Below are 10,774 nucleotides of genomic sequence, written 5' to 3'. Positions count from 1 at the left end.
ACACAGATTCCCATGCTGCTGACAACAGAAGCAGACAAAAAGAACATGCAGCAAATGGACACAGAGAACAGACAACTGGTGCAGGGGGAGGTGGGGAAAGGGAAGAGAAATAAAAATAAAATCTTGAAAAAAAAAAAAAAGACAGTACGACTTTGGCATAAGTATAGACAAGTAGACCTTGGGAAGAGAATAGAGAATCCAGAAAGAGACTGACGTATATTAGATCATTCAATTTTTAACAAAAGTGCAAGGGCAATTCTATAGTGAAAGGATGGTTCTTTTCAACAAATAGTGCTGGAACAACAGTATATCTGCATGCAAAAAATGAACCTTTACCCATACTTTTCACCAAATACAAGATTTAAAATAGATCATAGAACTAAATGTAAAACCTAAATTATAAAACACATAGGAGATATTCTATGTACCCTTGGATTTTAGGCAAAGATTTCTTAGATACAACACTAAAAGTATGATCTATAAAAGAAAAACATAATTTAAATTACACTTTATCACAATTACAAATTTCTGCTCTTAGGATGACACTCTTAAGAGAATGAAAATTCATAGACTGGGAGAAAATATTTTCATATCACATATTTGATAAAGTACTTTTATCAGGAATATATAAAGAGCTCTCAGAACACATTAAGAAAGCAAAACTACTGAATTAGTAAATGGACAAGACGTCAACTTCATTTTACGTTGGCATGTGGGATGGCGGTTGGGGTCAGACAGTTTGAATCAGATGAAGACCCAACCAGAGCCGGGCATGGGCAGTGGGCTTGGTCCCGCCGTATACTTGATGTCCGTGACCAGCGATAACCTAAGTTGACATGACATGCTGATGTGGATCAAGGAGTCTCTGCAGTTGACTTTGACAAAGATTGAACAGTTGTGCTCAGGGACTGTCTATTGTCAGTTTATGGGCCTGCTGTTTCCTGGCTCCATTGCCTTGAAGAAAGGGAAATTCCAAGCTAAGTTAGAACATGAATACATCCAGAACTTCAAAATACTACAGGCAGGTTTTAAGAGAATGGGTGTTGACAAAATAATTCCTGTGGACAATTTTTAATTCGTTCAGTGGTTCAAGAAGTTTTTTGATGAAAACTATGATGGAAAAGACTATGAACCCTGTCGCTGCTAGACAAGATGGAGGCGCCCTCTCTTGTTGCTTCAGCTCTGAGTAAACCAAAGAAACCTCTCAGCTTTTACAGTGCAGCTCCACAGAGTTCCGTTTCAACACAGAGGACTTCGCAGCTGCTAAGGCTGGCCCAGGTGTGGTGAGGAAGAATCCTGGTGTGGGAAATGGGGATAATGAAGCAGCTGGGTTGATGCAGCAGGTCAACCTATTGAAACTTACCGTTGAAGACCTGGAGGAAGAGAGAGATTTCTACTTTGGAAAACTAAGGAGCATTGAACTGATTTGCCAGGAGAATATGGAGGGAAAGAGCCAGTATTGCAGAAGAGTGTGGACATTCTCCATGCCACAGATGAGGGCCTTGTGATACCTGATGAAGGAGGTCCCAGGAGGAACAAGAAGAGTATTAACAACCTGGACCAGCAGAGCAACATCTGAAGTCTTCATTCCAAATCATTTTGCTGCTTAGAGTGGAAATACAGTAGGCAGGTGATCGTGCTGCAAGTTCTTTCTGGACCTCTCGCAAAGGGAGTTATCAGTGAGGGCCATTGCTACCTTAGATCTGCAAGGCTGGGGTGTTCTCTGAACCTGCTGTTCAGTCTTCCACTGCTTTCAGAACACCTTGGCCAGGGCACTAATCTCTTTGGAGATAAATTTATTAGCATTTATATTTTTCTTTTGCAGAAAATACAGTACAAAATAATAATGAATACATCCAGAACTTCAAAATACTACAGGCAGGTTTTAAGAAAATGTGCATTGACAAAGTAATTCCTGTTGACAATTTTGAATTCATTCAGTGGTTCAAGAAGTTTTTTTGATGAAAACTATGATGGAAAAGACTATGAATCCTATAGCTACTACAGGATTTAATTATTAATATTTAAAATATTTTATCCCTTAACTTTCCCCCATTTGCTTTTGCCCACAGCCTATTCAATCCTATGTTTCAGAGAATTCTGCAAAATGTGTGTCACCCACTACTGAGATTGTCCAACCCCTGATTTATTTATATTGATTTGTTTCTGGTAGTAGCTTGTCTTAAAATGTTTGTAGAAAGCAGGAATTTTATGATAAAATTGTTGTGTCATATATGCTCTGTGTGGAATTCATAGAAAAACCCAGATTCAGTAATTAACAAGCCCCAAAAATCCAAGTAACCAGCAACTATTCAAGTGACAGTGGTGCTGTTTCTCTTTTGTGGCCTCTTAGACTTTTGTTGCTTTAAAATTCCATTTTATTGGCAACCCATTTTCCACCTGGTCTTTCTTTTCTTTCTTTCTTTCTTTTTTTTTTTTTTTTTTTTTGAGGTACTGGGGCTAGGGATTGAACCCAAGACCTTGTATGTGGGAAACCAGCACTCAGTCATCAGTGAGCCACATCAGCTCTGCTCCCCTGATTGTTTTTCATTTGTTTGTTTGCTTTTTTGTTCTTAGGAGGCACCAGGAACCTAACCCAGGACCGCCCATGTGGGAAACCACATCTGCTCCCATACCTGGTCTTTATTGACAGGGTTTTTTCCTACTTTAAACAGTTTCTAAATAAAATTCTGTATTTCAAGAGAAAAGAAAGATGTGAACTTCATCAAGGATGACATTTCATGAAGGAAGATGCACAAATGGCAAATAAGCACATGAAAAGAAGCTGAATATCATTAGTCATTAAGGAAGTGCAAGTAAAACCACAATGACACATCACTACATGGCCATTTAAATGGTTAAAATCTAGACTTAGACCATACCAAGTGTGATAAGGGTGTCGGGTACCTGGAACTCTCATACATTGCTGATGCAAATGTCTTTTTAAATCAGCTTGGCAGTTTCTTAAAACCTTAGATATATACCTAGTATGTGACCTAGTCATTTCATTCCTAGGTATTTACCCAAGTTAAATGAAAGCACATGTAAGCACACATTACTTGTACACAAATGTTCATCAGAGCTTAATGTGTAATAGCCCCAAAGGGGAAACAACCCAAATGTCTATCAACAGGGGATAAATAAACAGTGTTTTATCCATACAGTGGAATACTACTCGGCAACAAAATAAGGAACTATTGACACACACATCTCAAAATAATTATGCTGAGTGAACGAAGCCAGAACTCCCCCATACACACTGTTTCCATTTATATAAAATTCTAGAAAATGAAAAATGATCTATAGTGACAGAAAATAGGTCAATGGTTTCCTGGGGATGGGTAGGGGGAGAGGCAAGAAGGAAGAATTACAAAGACACATGAGAAAACTTTTCATTGTCTTCATTGTGGTAAGATTTCAAAGTAAATGTATGTCAGAGCTTATCAAAGTATACATTTAAAAAGAAGTGCAGTTTATTGTATTCCAATTATACATCAATAAAGCAGTAATAAAAATAAAAAGCAAAAAATTCCACAATGAGATACCACTATACACCCAACAGAATGGTTAAAATTAAAAAGTGTGAATATGGAGTAACTGAATTCTAATTCATTTGGGAGGGTAAAATGGCACTACCACTTTGGAAAACAGTCTGGCAAATTTTTACAAAGTTAAAAGAATACCTCCCATATAGCCCACCCAATATAAGGTCACAAATAGGTATTTACCCAAACAGGAAACGAAATATATATCCACTTAAAAACTTGTACAAGAGTATTTTAGCAACTTTATTCATAAGAATCAGAAACATGTCTATCAAGGGATAAATACACTGTAATATATTCATACAATGGTAAATCTCTTAGCAATATAAAGTAATGGACTCTAGATAACAGGGAAGAATTTCACAGTGAGAATATTGTTCCCCAAAGGAAGCATTGCTCAATTGAGAACAAAGCCTTCCCAGTTCATTAGAGTCAACATGTATCAAGGATTACTACTAGGTGAGAGGGAACAAACTTCACCCTTACTCTGTAGGAAATCAGTTTACTGGTAGAGTGGAAACATAAACAGATGTCTTTATTATCATATGGTGAATGTTAAAATTACTGTACATACTGGGTCTTGGGAAGGTGAGAGAAAGCACAGATTTATTCTTTACACTAGACTCCTCTTAACTCACACAATAGCCCCTACTTCCCAACATAGCAGTCATTTAAGTCATTTATATGTCATTGGCACAGCTGTACCACAAACACCCACAAATGTTCCTTTGATATTAATAGAACATCTCAGTTCGTTCTCTCTTCCTGCCTACTGCTATCAGGATGTCCACATTTATAAAATATTCCTTCCTCACAACCAAAACTTCTTTGGTTACCTTTCTGTATTCTGGGGAAACTGGCTTTCCTGCCGTATTTCCTTTGGACCAGGATGTCCATATCTTCATTTACATGCAATCATTTTTGTCACCAGATTGAGAGAATCACCTCCCAGACTTTATTATGTTTATCCATCCCTAGAGGATAGGACTTTATGAGGTTTATTCCAATAAAAACAGTTTAATATTTGTTGCAGGTTTGGGTTTCGTTGAAGATTGCTTATAGGGTAGCATAATCCCTAAACTTAGAAAACTGTAGTAGGAATGCAAAAACAGAAGTGTGAGTTCTTTCATTGCAAGGTTCTGTTTGGAAAGTTATGAATTAATGTAGAAGAATTCATCTGTAAGGAGAGAGTATACTCAATTACCCTGGCACTCAAACTACTCTATTTAGTGGTTAAGGGATCAGCCTGGAGGGCTTTGGTCAAGATGGGGCTGTGAGCTGTGAGATTCACATGGGAAATTCCCACTTCTCCCTTCCTGCAAACACATGGCAATGCTAAAGTACATAAAAATGTAAAAGACTTAACTGGGCTTAAAAATAAGATAACTATTTCTTGACTTATAAATAGACCCAAAACCATAGACTTAGGCAGGGGCTGCAGCTGCAGATCTAGGACCTGGAATCAGAAAACACAGAGATAGCAGGAGTACCCTATGGGGCAAGGTGATTGCACCCCACTAGTGGCAGGCACCAAACTCAGGTTCACAATGTGAAACTGGGGGTAGAGAAAGGACTCCACTCATTGCCAATATACTTAGATTTAAAAGGGCTTTGGCCCTTGCCCAGGGGTTGTAGTTCAGAAGTCATATCTACCTGGATTGGGAGGCAAACCATTTTCATGCCTGGCAGGATGTGAGTCCTGTGGACCAAATAACATAAGATACTTATCAAATTGGAGAACCTGGGTTAACTGATAGAAGTCACAGTAAATCTGCCAAACATGAGAAGTCATGTGGAGAAGAAAAACAAAATGAACATGAAACAGAAAAACCTGTTCTTCAAATGGGCTTTCAGGGATACTTCTAGAGATGATAGTTCTGTGTACTGTCTTGATTGTGGTGATGGTTTCACATGCGTATACATATGTCAAAGTTATCAAATTGCATGCTTTAAATATGTGCAGTTCATTGTATGCTAATTATACTTGAGTACACCTTTTTAAAAAAATGGGTTTGCAAACAAATTTTAAAACAATTAGTAAAATTAAACTCATCATGAAAAGCAATACTTAACTCCAATTCCAAAAACTCCTTTCCAGAAGTGAATAACAAAATAATCTTCTGAAAATGAATTTAAAATGAGAAAGTTTAAGGAAGAATTTATACACATTAAGCAAGAACAAGGAAATAATGAAGTAACAACAGCAACAAATATGTGGATATGAATGCAAAAGCAGGTAGAGTTTTTAAAAAAGAAATTATTTGAAATTCTAGAAATATAAAATACAGTCATAACAAAAATACAATAGAAATATAAGAGTTATACTACACAAGTCTAAGAGAGAATTAGTGAATTGCAAAGTTCTGTGGAAATTACCTGAAGCACAGTATACAGAAATAAATGAAAAACATGAAAGAGAATTTTTGAGAAATAGATCATAGGAATTCAGGAAGGAGAGAATGCGGGGAGGGGATGATGGAGGATTACAATTTAAAGAATAATGACAAAATTTAAGAAAGAGGTAAATCACCATATAGAAAACATATGTGGTACAAGATAAAATAAATAAGTCCACAGAGACAAATGTAGAAAATTAAGGATAAAGAGAAATTTTTGATACCGATTTGAAATGACTGATTGATTATATCAATTAGATTGACAAGAGCCTTCAAATTAGTTATAATAAATGCTGGAAAACTGTGAAGTGGTATATGAATATGGGGTCAATGTACAATTCTACATCCCAATATACCATAATTCAAAGAGGAAGCAAAAATGAAAGACATTTTTATCAACGCAAAAGAAGAATGTTATCACCCACAAACCTTCCTTGAAAGAACTATTAAAGAATGTTCTCCAACAAGATGAGAAGTAAACCAAAACAAGGAATAGGGACATTAAGCTGCAGTGAGAAAATACACTGCTAAAATAGGCCAGTTAATTTAATTTACAATTGACTGCAGTGAGCATTTATCATAATAAAAGACCTTGTGCTTTAAAAAGGTGATATTAAGTTCCTAATTATCAACAACATGGAAAATGGAGACAATCAGTAGGAAGATATGCAAAATATAATAAGATCCTTTTCTATTCAGGAGGAAAATAAATATACAGAATATAGAATAACTTGTGACTTAATTAGGAGAGTGACTAAACACCACAAATAACATCAAACTTGCAGAGAAAAAACATAGGTAGAAAATTTTTTAATCAATTCAGCATAGACAAGAAAAGGGGAAAAAAAGAATCAAAGACAAGATAAATGAAATGACAAAATATGATTGTATGAGGAAGTTCAAATATATCACCAATCACAATAAATATAAACGGATTTAACTCACCTATCAAAAGGAAGTGTCAGATTGGTTTTTTTTTAAGTCAGCTAAACACTATTTATAAAAGATGCAACAAAAATAAGATAAAAATAGAAAATAAGGATATAAAAAAATTTCAAGGAAATACTAGCTAAAAGAACGCCAGTGTCATAATATCATTATCAAAATAAAATTAGATTTAAGGGGAAGAGTTATATACAGGAATAAAAAAGGACATTACATGGTGATAAAAGGAATAATCCACCAAGAAGAAATTATAATTACAACCTAAGTACGTGCAAAATAATGTATATTTGAATGTATATGAAGCAAAAAAAGAAACACAAAGTGAAAATTTTTAGGGAAATTTTAGATTATAGAACAGCATTCAAAATACAAATTTTTTGGTAAGAAAATTCACTAAATTAACAGTTTAAAGGAGAAAAATGATATGATAAATTTATCATATGCAGAAAAAGCATTTGGTAAGATCCAACTCTTATTTGTAGAAACTGCTACAACTTTAGAATTAGGAGAGAACATCTTTAATTTGTTCAGCAATTTCCATCTGAAATCTACAAGAAGTATATAGTAATAAAGAAACTGTAGAAACGTTTCCACTAAAATCAGTAACAAGACAACCGTTGCTCTCTAACAGAGTAGGAGGGGAACCTTTTGCAATTCACGAGGAACTAAGTTCCCTAATTTTTAAAGAGCTCCTTTCAATAGTGTAAACAAAGTGCTTGCATTTGAAAGGAAGCCTGTGGAAGTGCTGATAAGGATCTCTACTACCTTGGCCAGCGCTATAGTACCAAGCACTCTATTAAGTTTTGGTGTAAAAGCCCAACCAGTCTTACTTTCTCTTCTTTGAGCATTGTCAGAGCATGACCTACCATCTCTAGTCTCCTTGTACAGAACAAAGAAAGAAAAGTTTGCCTTTCATGGTCGTTGATAAAGCAGTGTGAGACTGTTCCAGGTAAGGTTATAGGTCCCTACTGCCCTCCTCTCCCCCATTAGCTTGCTCCTTGCTTAATTTATTAAAGGAAAGTGAACATAAATGTTGCTCTGACACAGTGTGTTTATCATAAATTTCTCTTGTTATTACCTACACTTTGATTTATAGGTTTTTATGTTTTACATTTAATCTTGAGTTAATACTCAGAAACCTACACTTTGATCTGCAGGTTTTTATGGTTTTTTTTACATTTAATCTTGAGTTAACACTCAGAAACCAAGTAAGAACCAGAACTTCCCAGCTGAGCACAGTAGAAATTGCCAACCTAAAGAGTCATATAAGCTAAATGAGTGGTTGTTGCTTTAAGGTCTTTAGGTTTATGGATGTTTGTATGCAACAATAGATTAATGACACTTTGAAGAAATGAATGAATGAAGGAATGCATGGATGAACAAACAAATGAACATATGTATACTGTCAATCTGGAGGGACATTTCTACTAACCCTGCTAAAATGAAAAGGCCTACAAAAGGATACTATGCCAATAAATTAGATAAACCAAGATAAAATGGACAAATTCTTAGAAACACACAAACTATCTACACTGACTCATGAAGAAACAGAAGACCTCTACAAATCAATTACTACTGAAGAGATTGAATCAGTTAAAAACAACAACAACAAAAACTCCCAAAAAACAAAGACCAGGACCAGGACCAGATGGCATCATAGGAGAATGTTACCAAACATTCCAAGAAGACTTAACTCCAATTCTGCTCAAACTCTTCCAGAAAAAGTGAAGAGGAGGGAAAACTCCCTAATTTGACCTATGAGAACATCATTCTCATTCAAAAGCCAGATAAAGATACCACAAGAAAAGAAAATTTCAGGGAGCAGGTATAGCTCAGTGGTTGAGCATCTGCTTTGATGTATGAGGTCCCAGGTTTAATCTCTGGTACCCCCTAGGAGAGAAGGAGGGGGGAAGGGAATTATGGACCAATATCTCTATGACTGGACCTGTAAAAAATCTTCAACATGATATTAGCAAACCAAATCCAATAACACATTAAAAGAATTATACACCATTATCATGTGGGATTTATCCCTGGTTTACAAGGATGATTCAACATAAGAAAACCAATTAATATAATATACCATATAAACAGAATGAATGGGAAAAAACACATGACCATCTATCTTAGTTAACACAGAAAAAATATGTGGCAAAATTTAGCACCTTCTCTTGATAAAAAACACTTTAAAAACTAGGAACAGAAGGAAACTTCATCAATATGATAAAGGGTATATATGAAAAACCCACAGCTTACATCATACTCAATGGTGAAAGACTGAGAACTTCCCTTCTAAGATCAGGAGCAAGAGAAAGCGCACTGTAACCACTGTTATTCAACATTGTTCTGGAAGTTCTATTCAGATCAATTAGGCAAGAAAAAGAAATAAAAGGCATCCAAATAGAAAAGGAAGAAGTGAAACTTTCTCTATTTGCAGATGACATGATCTTATATACAGAAAATCCTGAAAAATTCACAAAAAAACTCCTAGAGCTAATAAAGGAATTCAGCAAAGTGGTAAGGTAAAAGATCTACACTCAAAAAATAAGTTGTCTTTTTACACACTAGCTAGGAACAATCTGAAGAAGAAATCTAGAAAAAATTCCACTTACAAAAGCCATTAAATCATATATCTAGGAATAAGTCTAACAAAGGATGTAAAGGATTTTACATAGACAATTACAAAACATTGCTCAAAGAAATCAAAGAAGACCTATATAATGGAAGGACATTTGGTGTTCATGGATTGGAAGACCAAAATATTGTTAAGATGTCAATTTTACCCAAAGTTATTTACAGATTCAACACCAACCCAATCTTAGAACAATCTTTGGAGAAATGGAAAATCCAGTCATCAAATTTATATAGATAAGAACAAAAAGAATAACATTGGAGGGCTCACACTTGGTGATCTTAAAACTTATTACAGTCACAGTAAATGTGGTAGTTTGAGGGTTTTGTAGACACCAGAAAATTATGTTCTTAAATTAATCCATTTCTGTGGAATTTAATGTATTGTAGGTGGGGCCCTTTGATTAGATTGAGTTAAGGGCTATCTTATTGGATTACTTTAGTAAGGCATGACCTGGAGGTGGATCTTAATCCTTTTACAGGAGCCTGCAATAAATGGGAGAAAAAGGCAGAGACAAAAAGAAAAACCCTCAGAAGCTGAAAAAGTCTGAAAGCCAGAAGCTGAAATCAATGGAACCTGGGAGAGAGAAAGCCACAGGAGCAAAGAAAAGGCCACAGGAGCAGAGAGAACGCTGGAGGAAGCCAGAAGCCAAAAGCAACGAGACCCAACTGAAAAAGGAAAGACAGCAGATGCTGCCATTGTGCTCCACCACATGAGAGAGAAGTCCAGGATCGTGGGCAGCCATGTCTTCAGGAAGAGAGCTTCTCCTGATACCTTGATTTGGACATTTTTCTCAGCCTCAGAACTGTATGCTTATAAGTTAATAAATCCCTATTGTAAAAAGCCAACCTATTCTGGTATATTGCCTTGGTAGCCTTTAGCAAACAGTAATCAAAACAGCATGATATCAGCACAAGGGCAGACATATAGATCAACATAATTAAACTGAGAGCTCAGAAATCAACACATACATTTATGATCAAGTTATTTTTGACAAGAGGTAAAGACCACTCAATTGGGAAAGACTAGTCTTTTCAACAAATGTTGCTGGGAAAACTGCAAGAGAATGAACATGGCCCCTTACCCCACACCATATACAAAAATCAACACAAACTGGATCAAACCCCTAAATATAAGAGCCAGAACTGTAAAATTCCTAGAAGAAAATATGGGGAAGCATCTTCAGGACCTCGTGTTAGGCAATGGTTTTGGAGACTTTATACCCAGAGCACAAGCAACAAAGGAAAAATAGGTAA

The 10,774-nt window shown here is 35.7% G+C and overlaps 1 pseudogene; it reads left to right on the top strand.

Moving 5' to 3' along the window:
• Nucleotides 1–772: 772 nt before the first annotated feature.
• Nucleotides 773–1,579, top strand: LOC101445612 (microtubule-associated protein RP/EB family member 1 pseudogene; annotated as a pseudogene).
• The last annotated feature ends 9,195 nt before the right edge of the window (nucleotides 1,580–10,774 follow it).

This window comes from Dasypus novemcinctus, chromosome 13 (assembly GCF_030445035.2).
Source record: "Dasypus novemcinctus isolate mDasNov1 chromosome 13, mDasNov1.1.hap2, whole genome shotgun sequence".
Lineage (NCBI taxonomy): Eukaryota > Metazoa > Chordata > Mammalia > Cingulata > Dasypodidae > Dasypus > Dasypus novemcinctus.
Note: the sequence above shows the minus strand (reverse complement) of the source record. Positions and strands in the feature narration are given on the sequence as shown.